Source organism: Ursus arctos, unplaced genomic scaffold (genome assembly GCF_023065955.2).
Source record: "Ursus arctos isolate Adak ecotype North America unplaced genomic scaffold, UrsArc2.0 scaffold_16, whole genome shotgun sequence".
NCBI classification, from domain to species: Eukaryota; Metazoa; Chordata; class Mammalia; order Carnivora; family Ursidae; genus Ursus; species Ursus arctos.
The window spans coordinates 47,368,234-47,384,958 of record NW_026622830.1 but is presented as its reverse complement, the minus strand read 5'-3'; the positions used below and the strand labels follow the sequence as shown (position 1 = coordinate 47,384,958).

The window sequence follows — 16,725 nt, the reverse complement described above, 5'->3', positions numbered from 1 at the left end:
GTGCCACCCAGGCGCCCCCTTCTGACCATTTTTAATCAAATTGTTTGTTTTTTTGTTATTGTGTTCTATGAGTCCTTTATATATTTTGGATATAACCCCTCATCAGATATATGATTTGCAAATGTTTTCTCCCATTTTTTAGGTTTCTTTTTCATTTTGTTGATGATTTCCTTTACTGTGCAGAAACTTTTAAGTTTGATATAGTGCCACTTACTGTTTGCTTTTGTTGACTTTGCTTTTGGTGTTAAATCCAAAAATCATTGCCAAAACCAATGTCAAGGAGGTACTACTTATATTTTCTTCTAGGAATTTTATAGTTTCAGGTTTTATATTCAAATCTTTGGCCCATTTGAGTTAATTCCCATGTATGGGATAACACAGTGGTCCAGTTTTTCCAACACCATTTATCGAAGAGATAGTTCTTTTGCCATTATATATTCTTGGCTCCTTTGTCATAAATTAATGGACCAAATATGCATGGTTTTATTTCTGGGCTCTCTATTCTGTTCCATTGATCCACACACCTTTTTGTGCCAATGTCATACTGTTTTAATTATTATAACTTTGTAACAGAGTTTGAAATCAGGAAGCATGATGCTTCTAGCTTTGTTCCTTTCTCAAGATTGCTTTGGCTCTTCAGGATCTTTTGTAGTTCCATACAAATTTTAGGATTGTTTGATCTCTATGTGAAAAATGCCATTGGAATCTGATAGGGATTTCATTATCTGTGGGTTGCTTTGGGTAGTATGGACATTTTAACAATACTAATTCTTTAAATCCATTTGCACAGAATATCCTTCCATTTATGTGTGTCTTCTTCAATTTTTATCATCAATGTCTTATAGTTCTTAGTGTACAGGTCTTTCACTTACTTGGTTAAATTCATTCCTAGGCATTTTATTCTTTTTGGTACAAATGTAAATCAATTTTTTTCTTAATTTCTCTTTCTGATAGTTTGTCATTAGTGTATAGAAAAGCAACAGATTTTTGTATCCTACAACTTTACTGATTTTGAATGTATGTATGTGGAGTCTTTAGTGTTTTATCTGCAAGTAGTGACAATTTTACTTCTCTCCAATTTGGATGCCTTTTATTTCTTTTTCTTACCTAATTGCTCTTGTTAGGACATCCACTACTATGTTGAATAAAAGTGGTGAGAATGGGAATCCCTGTCTTATTCCTGATCTTAGAAGAAAAGCTTTCAGCTTTTCACTGTTGAGTATGATGTTAGAAGTGGGTTCACCATATATTGGTCTTTAATATGTTGAAATACATTCTCCTTACACCCACTTTGTTGAGTTTTTATCATAAACGTATGTTGAATTTTGCCAAATACATCTGTCTCTTTCTGCATCTATTGAGATTATCATATAATTTTTCTCCTTCATTTTGTTAATGTGATGTAACACATTGATCTGTAGATGCTAAAACATCCTTGCATCCAGGGATGAATCCCACTTAATCATGGTGTGTGATCCTTTTAATGTATTGTTGATTTTGGTTTGCTAATAATTCTGTTGAGAATCTTTGCCTCTAAGTTCATCAGGGATATTGTGATTTTTTTTTTTTCTTGTGGCATCCTTGCCTAGTTTTGGCATCAGGGTAGTGCTGGCCTTATACAATGAGTTTGGAACTGTTCCCTCTTCTTCCTTTTTTTGGAAGAGTTTGGGAAGGATGGGCATTAATACTTCCTTAAATGTTTGGTAGAATTATCAGTGAAGTTATCTGGTCTTGGACTTCTGCTTGCTGGGAGATTCTAGAATCTTTTCATTTTGCAAATCTGAAACTCCACACCCATTAAACATTTCCCTCTTTTCCCTCTCTCCCATCTCCTAGTAACCACTGATCTATATTTTGTATCTATGTATTTGACTCCTTTAGAAACCTCATACAAGTAGAATCATACAGTATTTGTCTTATGACTGACTTATTTCACTTAGTAAAATTCTTCAAGGTTCATCCATGTTGTGGCATGGATCAGAATTTTCTTCCTTCTTAAGGCTGAATAATATTCCGTTGTATGTATATACCACATCCTTTTAAATCAATTCATCCATCAATGGACATTTGGGCTGCATCTGTGGGCTCCACCTGTAGGCTCTCATGAATAATGCTATTAACATGAGTGTGCAAATATCTCTTCAAGATTCCACTTAATTTAATTTAATATATCCAAAGATATATTTAGTTTATATTTATTTATAAATATATAATATATTTAATTCTTTTGGATATACACTCAGAAATGAGATTGCTGGATCATATAGTAATTCTTTGTTTTTTGTTTTTTTGGGTTTTGTTTTTTGAGGAACCTCCCTACTATTTTCCATAACAACTGCACCATTTTAAAGTCTCACCAACAGTGCACAAGAGCTCCAATTTCTTCACATGGTCTCCAACACTTACTATTTGTTTCGTTTTGTTTTTAAATTTTATAGCAGCCATCCTAATGGGTGCCGTTCTGATGCTCAGTTTCATTATCTGGGAGGACAAGTCTTCCCTTATTCCTCTTCACTTAAAACAAAACAAAACCTTAGCACCACAGCCTGATTATTCTTTCATGAAGTTTTGAATAACTGAGTCAAGTTCAAAAGGCAATTATAACATCAGGATTCTGACTTAAATGGCATTTAACTTATAAATTAACTTGGTGAAAATAATGTCATCTTGTTACTATTGAGTGTTCTTAACCAAGAGCACGGTATTTCTTTCCACTTGTTCAAGTTTTTTCTTATTCCATGAGTAAAATTCTACAGTTTATTTTGTATGGCTCCTATATATTTCTTGCCATAATTATTTCGAGATATCTCTTACTTTGGTTGTCTTGCTAATGCCATACCAGAACGAGGTGGGCCCAGGTAACGAGGAAGCCCAGGGGCGGGACACTCAGCTCTGAGGGAAGGCACCAGTAACCGCCTCGCTGAGCCCTGAAGAAGATTAGCTGGAGGCGCCAACCAAGACAGGGAGAGGCATGAAAGCACGTAGCACGGGTGCATGTGTGTTGGGGGCAGGAATGGCCCAGTGTTCTGGGAACCTAGACAGGTGGGGATGAAACTGGAGGGTGGGCAGGATGTCATGGACAGCCTGTTATCCTCCCCAGGCAGCCTGTCTTATTTCCCTGGAGATGAGAAACAGATGAAGGGCTTTCAGAGGAGGATCACTGAGGCAGAGGTGTGTTCTACATTGCTCACTCTTCCAACAGTCCTGGAGGCTGGAAGTGAGAAGCACATGGAAGCCAGTAAAGAGACCTTGCAGGCAACTGCTGACAGAACCTGGAAGGAGGTGAGTATCTAGACGGGGCTGAGGTAGAAGAGATGCAAGGGAGAGGTAAAAAATACTGAGAAGAAAAGAAATCTGGTGATGAGAAACAGGTAGGAGCCTAAGAAGCAAGCAGTTTTCTGGTGTGGATATCTGGGTCACTGTGTGTCATCACCAGGAATGGCATGGGCAGGGAGTGAGAGGGCCTGGGGAAGGCCAAGGGGGTGTTTTCTGAGGCTGATGCCCTCAAGGGAGATGCTAGCGGGCACGTGGATAGACAAAGCTGAGCCTTGGGTGGGTTTAGGGATAGAGAAAGAAATTTGGGAGCCAGCTGCATAGAAATCACAGCCAAAAGAGAGACCACAGGATAGTCTGGTTAGTTAGCATATAGGTAGTATGAAAAACAGCGGCGTCCTGCCAGGGCTCAGCCCATTCTGTCAGAAAAGTCCTGGTCAGTGAAATCAAGCAGGGTCAAGGAGGGGAAGGAAGAGTCAGAGAAAAGAGAAGTACATGGTCAGGATGGTGCTCCCAAGACATCCTCCAGGGCTAAGCCACACCACAGTGGAGACAGAGACCCTTTGATTTGTGCCCCAAGAAACAATGAAGTTCATCTGTGTTTCACTCTCTAAGAAAGGCACCAACTTAGTCTTAAGAAGAAAGACATAAACAATGGGGAGAGCCCAGCTCCCTGAAATATATTTTTGAAATATATAGAGTTCTGAATACAAATTCCAGGAAGACCAGCATTTTTGGGCAGTGGTGAAGGAGACAGGACATTTGCATCTTCTGGGAAAAGCCTCATGCTGAGAGCAACAAGAGAGCAGAGTGCCCACAAGGTCTTCCTGGGTGACCTGCTGTCCTATTTAGTTTATTTTGATGCTCTCTATAAATGTCTGGGGCCCATGGCATTTAGAGGAAACAGGTTTTCCCCTCTGACTGCTATGTGTTCTGCAGAAGATTTCTGTTCTGGACTTTTCTAGGCACACAACTCCCTGGCCTGGCCTAACCCAGCTTTCCCTTCCCCCACACCATGGGTCACAGTTTGCTGACTTGCTGTGGGCCCTATCCTCCAAGGAAACCACCAAAAAGCACAGATGGAGAAATGACCTAATTACATTTTGTACTCCTTGGTCTTTGTTGCAAAGTGGAAGTGTCTGCATCTGTTTGTCTGTCCAACTATTACACAGGATATATTATTGTCCTAAGCATTATGCCAGATACTAGCAATGCCAAGAAAACTGAGTGTCATGGGTGAGAAAGCACGAACTTTAGAGACAAACACAGATACAAAACCTAAAGATTTGGACCCATGCAGAGAGGCCCTACAACTAGCAGTAAAAGGTCACAGAGCAGGCTGAGTAAACCCTCTGGGTCTCAGCCCACCAAGTATATTATGGGGGCATCTCAGGAGGTTGCCAAGAAAATGAAATGGAGTAATACACACATTACAAATCTTCATCCCTCCCCTTCCTTGTTCTTCCCTTCCTCTTATTTCCTGGGAGAGAGATAGTGAACAGTATAGTAAGACACAAGCAGTAGAAGGCATCCATTGGTTATCCTGGTAACCTTCATGACAAGTTACAAACAAGTTCTGCAAACTTTAATCTGGCCTCCAGACTTGAGCTCACTCTGCTTCTCCAAATTCATTCAATCCCCTCCATTTCATCCAGAAACCAGAACAGTGAGGCTGCCCCTTTCAATGCAGCCAGCCCAGCTTTGCTGTGAGAGGCCAGTGGGTGCAACACCTTCCCTCAGAAAGAGTGGAAAGTAAAGGTCTACAACTCATGGAGTGCTCATGTCCAGCCCTGAGAGCCAAATCCTGAGGTCAGGAAGGCTGGAAGACTGAATTGGTGTCATAGGTCCAGACGGGCCAGCCCCTGGCATCTGGAATATGTGTAGCCATGCAGAAATGAGGTCATTCCTCGGCCCGGTTATGGGCCTGGGCTCGGCTCTCCATGAGCTCCTGCATTACTCACCTCTCACCTCCCACCCCAACAGCCTCAATTTCCACTTAAGTGCTAATGCTTCCAGAGCCCATGGCTGCCTCCAATCCACTTCTCTGGTGCCCAAGACACACTGCAGCCAAGGGAAAGTGGGGTGCCATGTGCCCCATGAAGACTCATCATCCCCTGCTATCCCAGCTGCATAGGTCTCTGCTACCTGCCACAACCACAGTCTGGAAACTCATGCTCATCCCTGAGCACTTCCTCTGCTTCTAATGTAGGCCAATTTCACGTTGACACTGCCACTCCTCAGTCCTCAGTATGCAGAGAGCTCACATGCATACACAGGCCTCTGGGCCCCCACCTGGAAGATGGAGAGACCCTTTCTAGGTCTGAGGATGACGTTCCAGAGAGGTCACACGGCATTCTCCAAAGAGTGCACAGGACAAGCCTAGGAGCATGAATCCTGAGTTGGGGGCGGGGGGCTGTCAAGTATGGAAGCTGAGCTCCCATTCTGCGGAAGCAGAGAAGCTCGAGGCGTGGGGACTGGGGCTAGAGTCAGGAACTGTTCTATGGGAAGGCCCTCAGATACTACCAGAAAGATCTACTGGTTCATCTGGGTGCCTGAGGGCCTGTGGTCGCTCCCACCAGGCAAAATTTCTCCAGCCCCAGAGGTAAGCCTAAAATTGGACATAACTTGCAATTCTAAATTGGAGTAGGCAATTTCTGAAGGTCACCAGAAACCTTTGCAGGTACCAAGGGACACTGGAATAGCTAGAGCACAACATATGGGGAGGTAGGGCAGTTCTAGATGGGTTACAGCTCAGCTAATTCATCCCTTATCAAGGGGTCCTCAGGAAGCCCTTTGCTTGTACCATCTGTGAGTTCGGTTGCTGTAGTCCTGGGTGCACAGAGCAGCTGGAGACAGGCAGTGCTGAATTCTAATTCTGAGTGGGAGAGAAGGGCAGCGGACCATCAATGGGAGATAGCCTTGGCCCGCAGAGGAGCTTCCAACTGGAGGGATGTAAAAAGGTGAACAGGAAGGGAGGAGAGAGGTGCCAGCCAGGCGTGGCGTTCCAAAGCATGAACTTTCCAAAACAGAATGCTGGTGTTATGAAGTTCTCGAACATGGACAAAACATCTCTGTTCTGGCAAAGAAAGAGGGTGTTTGAGGCTGGACCACGGTCAAACGCCAATGGAGAAAGGGCGCTGCCATGCTGGTCACACGTTGCACTAGAGCCACTCACAGATTGACAGGTGCTGCGTGGCCCTGTTGGCCTGCAGTGCACAACCTCAGAGCAATTCCTGGAATCTGGGATGGAAGTATATGTTTGGGACCCAAAAGTCTGCAGGATGTTTTTCCTGGAAAGTTCTTGCCAAATCAGCTGCTCAAGGTCAAGTATCAGGAAAGGAAACTGCACTATTTTGCACATTTTGAATCAACAAATGTATTTCTCCTCTTGCTTTAGAATAGAATCTGATGTTCCAAAATGCTCCTATTCACAGCTAATATACCTACACCAAGAAATATTCAGATTAACCATCGTGCCAATGAATATTATGCAAGAGAATCCCAACGTAGGGTCAAAGGGAATGACAGAAGGATCAAGACTGTCGAATCAGTGGCCCCCCTTATTCTGAATCGCTGAGTGGGATGCTGTTGCAGGTTGGAAGGCCTTCCCCTCCCAGGAGCAGTTAGAAGAGAATTTCCCAACAACAGCCTTGATGATCTAATTCTGAATAAAGAACAACAATGTGGTTGCCCGATGTGTAAATGTGGGACACTTCTGTCCACAGCTTTAAAAAAAAAATCAATATAAGAATAAAAGGCAGGGAATGAACTTATTAGAAACAACAAAACAGATCATTCCCCTTTACTTAAAATCAGCTTTTACCAGGAATCCACGTTTGTGAGGGAGTTTAGGGCACTGTACTACACTGGAGTGCTGATAAGGAATGTGCTGTGTCTCTGGGTTTAGTGTAGAAAGAAAAGCTGTGAAATAGTATGCATATTAATTAATCCGTTCATAGCTCTTTGTGAAGGAACTGCTTGTGCCCAAGGGCACTATGGGAAAGGAAAGAGACTGGGGGAGAAAAGTGAACACAGGATTGCATGCAGGCAAGAGACACCGGTATGCATTTCAGGACTGGGCTGCGAGTAGCGGGACTGGCCAGTGCAAGGGTCCTGTCCACCGTCTCTGTGCACGTGGGGGCTCAGAAAAGCTGGAGCAGCCGAGTGCCTCTTAAGATACATCTACGAGTCTCTGAGCTGCTAGCACAGGCCAGACCCTGTGCTTAGATGGTGTCCAGCCCCAGTGCACACTGTTTACCTGTCACATCTCAACTTTCCTGACTGCCCTACAGGACATGGCCCCACGACCCCAACTAGTAAGCACAAGGTAGCTTCTAAAGGAAACACAGAGGAGAGGGGGCTAAGGCTGAGATTTCAGATATTAAGGTTGTCTATAGAAATGCTCCCGCTTATCCGTGGTTTTGCTTTCCGAAGTTTTAGTAACCCAGTGTTAGCTGAGGTCCTCCTTCTGACATGAGGTAAGGTCAACAGCAGCCTACATCACAATGCCTACCCCACTCACCTCACTTCACTTCATCACGTGGGCATTTCATCATCTCACATCATCACCAGAAGGGTGAGTACAGTTCAGTAAGATATTTTAAGAGAGAGAGAGGGAGACCACATCCACATAACTGTTACTACAGTGTATTGTTATAATTATTCTATTTTATTATTAGCTATTGTTGTTAATCTCTTACTGTACCTAACTGATAAATTAAACTTTACCATAGATATGTATGTATAGGAAAAAACATAGTTTATATACAGTTCGGTACTATCTGCTGTTTCAGGCACCCACTGGGTGTGGTGGAACACATCCCCCGCAGATAAAGGGAAACTACTGTACTTTATTTAAAGGCAAGTTTAGGCACTGCAAATAACAAAATAATTGGTAGGAATCTATGGTAGGTGGAGTTGGGCATCCCCAGGGTTCCCTCTAATGCTACACACAGCCTGAGCCCGCCCCTCAGCAAAGCTACTGGCTTTCCTAACCCTGTCCCAGGACTTAAGCCCATCAGGACCCCAAAAGCAAGTCCTCTTATTTCAAACACCTACACCAACTGAGAGCCTGTGCCACCAAGGTCTGAGGATAAGGTGGTAAGAATAAGTTAAAAACTGCATATTGTAGGGGCGCCTGGGTGGCAGTCGGTTAAGTGTCTGACTCTTAATTTCAGCTCAGGTCACAATCTCAGGGTCATGAGACCCTGCGTCGGGCTACACGCTGGGTGTGGAGCCTGCTTGAGATTCTCTCTCTCCCTCTCCTTCTGCCCCCGTTCCCCCTTGCTCACACTACCGCTCTCTCTCTCTCTCTCTCTCTCTCGAAAACAAACAAAAACCCTGAATATTGTACACATGACAGAAAGGTGAGTTTATTTAACATTTTATTTTTCCTTGCTCCCCTGGGCAGAAGTGAGCCTCCAGATATTGGAGGTAAAATATTTTTTCTCTTTCAGAAGTATCTTTAGTTTAAAGTTGAGGCAATGAAATAAAACATTTGTAGTTCTAATTGTCTGAAATGTTTGTTTGCTTTTTTGTTTTGTTTTGGACACTGACATTCCCCAATCAAGAAGATTAAAGAAGGAACAGATGGGAGGCATGTTTGAAAGTGGCTACCCGATGAGGATGAAGGTTTGAAAAGCAATGATTTTTTATAATATGAGTTTAAACTAAGCAGGCCTTTCCTGAAAGACTCACCATGCAATCAGGAAATGCCTCCATTCCCTCTTCCACAGAGTCACACCCCCTAAATGCCACCAGATTATAGCATCATCAAGACCTAAGTTTCAAATGACTGTGAACAACACAAGAATCGATTGAGAACGAAAAACTCAAAATGTTTCACACCGACTGAACATTGATTTGAACCTCCAGGGCAAAACGCCCCATCTCTCCAGAATAATGTTAATTGAACTCCTGGATAAATTCTTCTCATGTGAGTAAATATGCAAAGCTGTCCCCTGGGCTGGTGTAAAGTATGCTTCCAGAAGCAGCTTCTATCTTCCATATTTTCTACGCATATATCCAGTTTCCTGTTCGTGTTATGCTTGGTTCTGACCGTTATCTCGGATCCCAATGCTTATCTGTTGCTGTTGGTCTTCAGTATTTTATGTAATGCAACTAACAGGTTATTTATCATAAATGATTTAAGATAACTTGGATTTTTGATCTAAGCAAAGTTTGTAACTTAAATCGCCATGTGCTTTGGTGCTTTGTGGCTTGTTGATAATCTGTTAAAATGTTTTCTCCTAGAGAACATGCATCATGTAATTTTTATAATGTGATATGAGTCAAAATTGAGTTGTGCTAAGGATATATTTCTGCTCACATGCCTTTCCTGTATAGTCCCTGTAAACTCCCCCTGACATGAATGTCTGCACCACTCAGGCACGTTCCTACATGAGGACGCACGCCCATGTGGACGAGCGCACGCTGTTATCACTCTGACTCTTGCTGATGGTGCAAGGGCAGAGCAGGGTCTGTTCTGCGCTCTCAGAGGGCCACGGGGACGCAAACTGCACCTGAAGAGACTTGCAGTTAAGACACTACAATGTTCTCAGTCCCAAGTCTTCCTGTTTAAAAAAACTGTGCCAACCATACCCATTTTGTTTTCAAAATCCTGGAAAGAACACAGATGACAAGAAACAGAAGCTCAGAAAAGCTAAGGGAGCAGTCTAAGACCAACCAAAATGCAAGTGGCAGAACCCAGAGTTTGAAACCTAAGTCTCCTCAACGGCCCTCCAGAAAAGGCAGTGGGTGGGCAGCCACAGACTCGGGAAAATCCCAAATGCGTATCCCTCCCACCTCCCCCTGTACACTCCGCTGAAATCCAGTACACTGGGTGGCAAATAAAACCACCACGGAGGCACTGATTGTAGCCCAGTGCCTGAAAGAGTTACTCAGACCCTTTTAACAACACATTTATGAACTCTCAGGAATAACTGGAAATGTCTAGGCATCTTGCAAAGAGAATGTTGAAAAATCACATTTGTTAAAACCACCTGCGACTACCTTCATTATTCCAATTTTGGTGACATCGGCAGGAACTGGTCAGCCTATCTTTAATGTTTGGAATTTTTAATGTATGCACATCTTCAACGTTTTGCTGTTTTAACATTTTGGCTTAACATCTCCAGTATAGTGATCCTGGGTCAACAGCTATGGCTCCAATACCACTTCACATCTGGGTGTTTCCGCAAAATAGCCTCAGGACTTCCCATTGACCAAACAGGTCGTTTTGCTACTGATTTAGCCCCACCCCACCGCTTTGCTGATGCCGACAAATGAACACCACCCCACCCCCCACCCCCCCACCCCCCGCCCTTCAATCCTCGCCACCTTCACCCACTCACTCAAAGAATCTTGCTGGTAACATGAAGTCTGCTCAAGCTACAGGTCACTGTATTGCAATTAGTCGGTGTTGGTCATGAGACTCTCCAGTGTGCATGGGGGGCCTGCAAGGGCCAAAATGAGGTGCTCAGGGCCACGCTGGTTTCATGGAAAGATAAGACTTTATTTAAAACTGCTCACTTACAGGGTGGTTATTCATCTTGCAAAAGGTTAACTAAGGATGCCTTTAAATAATGCAGTTTATAAAGGTATTCAAAAGTCTGACTGAATCCTCTAAGAACGTTGACAATTTTTAGGAGCAGCTTTTATATAAAGGAAGACACAGAGGTGGCAGGGTGGGAGGGAGCCATGTAAGAATGGGGAAGGGGGGGGCACTCTCCCACTGTCTCTGGAAGCCTCACCATGCTATTCGTCTCCAGCCAATAGAAACCACAATTGGACTCAAATCTTTGCAAGCAGAGTATCTCCCTAGAGGGTGTATCAGATGTGACTGGTGTGATGACCAAACATTTTCTAATTGAGAGATGAAATATTCAGTACTGCTCATGAACCCCAGAATAGCACCGACTAGTGTCTTGGATAGAAAACTTACATAAGAAAATACCTTTTTATTCTCTTAAAATAGAAATAACTCCCTAGAAAAATACGGGTCAGAGTTAATGAGAAAGATGAGTCAAGTCCAGTGTGTAGCACTTTTAATTTATGTCACGCTAAACGTGGAATAAATTAATTGCTTCTGATTTACAGACTGAGTTTAAACTTTTTACCAAAAATATATATATAATTCTTTTGCGTCTTATGGTTCAGCTGGAATCCTGTTTATTCCCTGCACATCAACCAGTGTAAGTCGAATCTAATGGTTTCAAATGTCTCTTTTTCTCAGAATCTGGATTTCTCTTTCCTTCTTCAAACCCCCCTATGTCTCAAGAAACATCAGCAGGTTTTCTTTTACTACCCCAACAGAACTGGAGGTGCCTTCATTTCTGTTTTAACATCACCTAGGCTCTAATAGAATCATTTAAAGCACTTTCTTTCTTTCTTTCTTTCTTTCTTTCTTTCTTTCTTTCTTTCTTCTTTTTTTATGATAGGTGAAAACGGAACAAAATGTCATTAGCTGGAGATACACAGGGATGTGTTTAGAGATGAGGTGGGCTTGGAATGGGTTTTTAAATCCTTCATCAAACATGGCTTCCAAAATTCTGAGGAGGGGTGATTAAAAAGAGGTCAGGACTAAGGGTCAGTGAATGTGGTACTGGATGAAGGATGCACTGGGGTTCAGTGTATTATTCTCTCAACTTTGGTGTACCATTGAAATTTTCCATCATAAAAAAAACCCCCACAAAACTTTAAACACATTTTCCCATTTCCCCCCTTTATTTAACAAGGCCCTCTTGGTTATGGCGGTTCCATTTTCATGCAGTAGGTGGGGGCGCCGTGGGAGAGGGCACCAGACCAGCTACAAACCAACATTTGCTCCTTGCAAAGGGACCGGGGTGTTGGGAGAGAGGTAAGGGAAGGAAGGAGGTGGAGGGCTCTTCCTCACACCCTCTCACAGGCTTGGCACCTGTGGTCTGATCTCCGAAAAGACACTCCACACAACCACCAGGCACACAGTATGCAATAATTCATCCGAAAATTTGGCTCCCGTTATTTCCTGTCCTAGCCAGAAGGGACATCAGACTGCCGCGCGGCCACCTCGGTGGCTCATCGTCAGTAGTGTGAGGATTTTGGAGTCGGACCCCTCGCGGAGGACCACCTCCAGCACCAACGCAGACTGTCCTGGCAATCACACCTCAGCAAGGAAAAGTTGGCTCGCTCTGGGGTTTGTTACCAGGCTGCTCGCCCCACAGGCTGCAGGTCTGCGCAGCACGCCTCTCCCTTTGGGCTCTGACTAAACACGCCGGCCAGTAGGAGGGAGACGGACAGATACACAGACAAGCCCGCACGCACCACCGCCTGAGACCGATTCTAACTAGAAAACGGAGCCACCCACCCATCCTCAATCCCTCAAATCAGCAAAGCCCTCAGCTGGTGTCTGCCGTACTGAACACTGGGACAGGGCCGGGGAAGGCGCAGACAGGAGTCCGGGCCACTAGCCCGGTGGCGCCCGCGCATCTGACGCCGCAGAAGGGCTGCGCTCACCTGAAGTCTGGGTGCCAGAAGCCCAAGCCTCTGCGTGCAAGGAAACCCCCCGCCCCCAAGGAAATGAAAGCGACCAGATGATGCCTTCTTCTAGTCTTTCAGAAAAGCCAAGCGACCCCACTGGCATTCTCCCCAAAGCAAGACTGCAAGCGCCCACTTTATTGGAGTCTGGCAGAAAACGCACAAGCGATCAAAGCCCCTTCCCTCAGAAAAGTGCCCAACTCTGCCGGTAATCCATTCCTCTCTGTCCGCAGCTCAGAGAGCGCACACTAAGAGGCAGAAATCATATCTAGGGAAATCGAGACAGAACTTGATCCCCCAAAGCGTGTCCACTCGTTCCCCTCTCTGAGCCGGGGCTGGCGACTCCCAAGGGCTGCGGGCTGTCGCGGCTGCCAGGAACCAGACAGCTCTCGGAAGCAGGGGGCTCCAGGAGTCCCCGCCTTCGTCCTGGTTCGGGGTTGGGAGTCCCCATCCCAGCGCGCTCGCTCCCTCGCCTTCCTTTTCCCCTTTGCTTGGCGAAGGCAATCCAAGCCGGTTTCCCTTCCCGGTCCCATTTGGACCTCGGTCCCCAGCTTCGCGGCTGCCCCGCTCACCAGCCCCAGCCGGTCTCCTTTGGGTCGCTTCAGGGGGTCGCCCGAACCCGCAGAGCCAATTCCTGCCGCGCGCCGTCACGGCCTCGGGCAGTTCCGCTCCTCTGCGCTCCTAGGTCTGGGTCTCACTAGCTCCCAGCGACTTTGCACAACAGCCCCTCCGCGTCGCCGGGGCGCCTGGGGTGGCGAGGTGCCAAGCTGCAGCCGGGGCTGACAGCAGCCGGCCCCTTCCTCCGCATCTTCCTCGACCGCTCTGCTCTCCCCGTGTTCCTGGCTACCCCGCGCCTCCCAGGTCCCGCCGCTGCGACCACCAGGACTCACCGCGGGCGTCGCGCCGCCGCTGGGTCTGCGCGCTCCGAGGCGGAGCCAGGGCGCCCTCCCGCGCGAGGGCCCCTCCTGCGCCCGCCCGCGGCCCCCGCCCCGCTCCTGTCGGCCCCTCTGCCAGCCCGCGCTGCCGGGGCGGTCGGGACTTACCTCCCGGACAAGGTGACCCGGCCAGTGCGCCCAGGCGGCCGCCCGCGCGTCTCCGGAGTCGGCGAGCGTGCGGGGCGCGGGGCGGTGCGGCGCCCGCCTCTGCTCCCCAGCTCCTCAGCTCTCTCCTCCTATACCCTCCTCCCCCTCCGCGCCGCTCCCCGCCCTGCGCTCGCCTCCAGCGCCCCCGGCTGCCCCGCGCGTGCTGGAGCGCCGGGCTAGGGGCAGCGGCGGCAGCCCAGGGCGGCCGGGAGCTCGCGCGCGGCGGCAATGGGGCGGAGCCCGGCCCGCCAGCCCCCGGGAAAGGAAAGGGTGCGGGGAGACTCCCGCGGCGTGTGCCTGCCTGGCGGGTTGGGCGGGGGGCGTCCCGGGACGCGCCACTAGGGTAGCCAAAGCTGGCGACACGCGTGCTGGAGGCGATGACCACGGGCTCCGGGGGAGGATGGCAGCGAGGAGGAGAAGGGAACGGCCTCGTGCGAAGGCGGCCGCCAACTTTGCCCCAAGCTGCCCGGGCCCCCGGAGGTGATCGCGTCTGGCGGGTGGCCCGGGGTCGGTGTCTGGGAATGTGAAAGCGACAGAGACTGGGGGAGGGGGGCAGCCGCTGGGACAGGAATTTGCAGCCGAGCTCTGAGAAGAGACGGTTCCCCTCGGTCCTAAAGGCCTCCCCAAGGCTCCTATATGGTTTTGAGGTTCAAAAGGACCCACTTTATAGGTCTCTTCAAGTCTGACCAGCCAGCTATCCAGACGAAAGAGGTGAGGGCCCAGATTCTGAGACACCCTGCCCAGCCCCAAACCGGTCTGTTTTCTTCCAATGGCTGCGCAGCCCCTTGGCAGTTGGAATTAAAAGGAAACTAAGGCTGTGGGGGAAGGCGGTTGAGGGGCATAATCCCGGTGAGGAGCGTGGGTATAGGGGAACGGAGTCCAGGGAGGGCCACCTCCCAAGATATTCTGCATTTGAAGTGTTGGGGGAAGGGGAGAATAGTGTTTTTAGTTTGAATTCCATAGAGAAAGAACCTGAATGAAAACCGTATCAGAAAGGGGGTCACAAGTGATTTAGGAAAACATTCTGTGAGCCCATTTCTACCCCAGGCGCAGAGCTGCCTTAGGCTCCAGCCTTGCTAGCCCAGGCTGGTTATGCCCCCAAAATAGTCAAGGCTGGTTATGCCCCCTGAAACCCTCCTTGGCGTAGAGCCCTCCCTCCTGCCCTAGTAACCAACTCTTTGCCCCTGAGAAGGAACTTCTTCCACTGGCAGGCTGCCTCTAGCAGAGTTTCCAAAGGGCAGGAGTTGGAGGTGGTGCCAGAACCATGGGTCCCTCCTGTGCTCCCTTTGTGGGGGGTTTGGCACCTGTGGAACATCAGCAGCCCAAAGAGAATGCTGAAGTCAGAGTGGGACTGTAAAAGGGCATTTGGGTGGAGGAACAGGTCAGCAGAACCAGCACCATCTGTGGTTTGCCTTTATCCACCTGAATTGCATCCCAACTCCATCTCTTCCGCACGGCAAAGCACAACTGGGGGTTCTTCCCCTAGATCCTCAGAGCTTCAAGTTGATGGTTTGGTACATTTGTCTCATCTAGGCGAACTTCTCAAAAGGGAAGAAAATGCTTTCCCCACCTTACCTTAGTAAAGTTGCTCCTTGCTCCTAGAGTCCTTTCCTGAACAGAAAACGCTCTCATCTGAACCACTGAGATGTTGTTAGACTCATTTGAGGTGGAGAATCATTCCCATTTATCAGATGAAGAAGCTGAAGTTTTTCTTTACACATGTAGCTACTGAATGTACAGATGTAGCCTGGAACTCAGGTTCCTGCCTTTTAGCCGGCACGCTTTTGCTTATCTAGGCTTTGGGTTGGATTTTGGAGGGCAGTTTTGTTTTGCCAAGAGAACACTTTGACTCTAGGTACTGTCTGAATTTTAAATTGGATTTTTCCTAACAGAGTAGGCAGGCACCTTCTTTTGTGCAGTATAAGTGGTGGTCACTGGTCACCACTGGTTGCCTGTGGAGTGTTCCCTCCAGAAATGGGGATTGCAGAAGTTAAAGGAAGAAAACATCTTTGTACTGAGTTTTGTGGACTGTCTTTATGTCCTAAGGTACTTTGAAATTTTTCCGGGTGATAATTTGGAACTAGGTACCCTGCTCATCTGGGTGATGCGTTGAGCATGGATATGTTGGTGGGGGTGAGGGGTGGGATTGCATTTCCTAATATTTTCTAAGAGTTGGTTTTCAGAACATGCCCCATTCAGTTTAGCATCTAAATATTCACATTTTCTTTTTTTGTGGAATGAATATGTAACTTCTCTCTGTCAGTTATATGGGTGGACTCCCTTAAGTCACTATCTTCTATATTTGTAAAGCTCTTTGCTTGGACACTTGCAGGTACTGAAGAAATACTCAGTGATTGGTAGTTATTGAAAAAACCACATTGGATTGTAAGGTCAAAAAACAGATGTCTCTGAAAAAAGAGGGTAATTTGAAAGAAATGGAATAGTTCATAATGTGGTGCGAACACTCCTCTTCCTCCTCCTCCTTTTCTTCTTATTAATTTCTCCCATGCCACACACATAGCTTCAAGATCCCCAGGTATACATTGTGTTTTCTCAACACTACCCCATACACACACACACACACACACACACACACACACACACACACACATTTTAGTGTTTCTGCAATCCTAATGGACCTTACACTTCACTGCAAAAGAAACTTGCCAGGACCAGGAATCTAAAACTTGAAGAGAGGAGTGTCACCTGCTCCCAGCAAATGTTGCAGCTCAGGGAGGGATCCAGGGCTCCTGGTGGACACCTCAGTTGATCTGAAATGATAGGTGTGCACATAGGGCACTTTGTCTTACATGTGGTTCCCTACTTGTTGATGGGAGTGCTATCATAACTATTACAT

The 16,725-nt window shown here is 46.9% G+C and overlaps 1 protein-coding gene across 2 annotated transcripts in view; it reads right to left on the bottom strand.

Annotated features, from left to right (window-relative positions):
* SYNDIG1 (synapse differentiation inducing 1) overlaps positions 1-13,929 on the bottom strand; it is a 191,848-nt gene extending 177,919 nt beyond the window's left edge. The window contains exon 1 of one of the 2 annotated variants that reach the window (XM_026489307.4): positions 13,830-13,929. The gene's annotated coding sequence lies outside the window, so the exon portion shown is untranslated. Of the gene's footprint in view, positions 1-13,358; positions 13,587-13,829 lie in introns of those variants that run through there. The other variant, XM_057312712.1, reaches the window with a different exon arrangement.
* Positions 13,930-16,725: the final 2,796 nt, after the last annotated feature.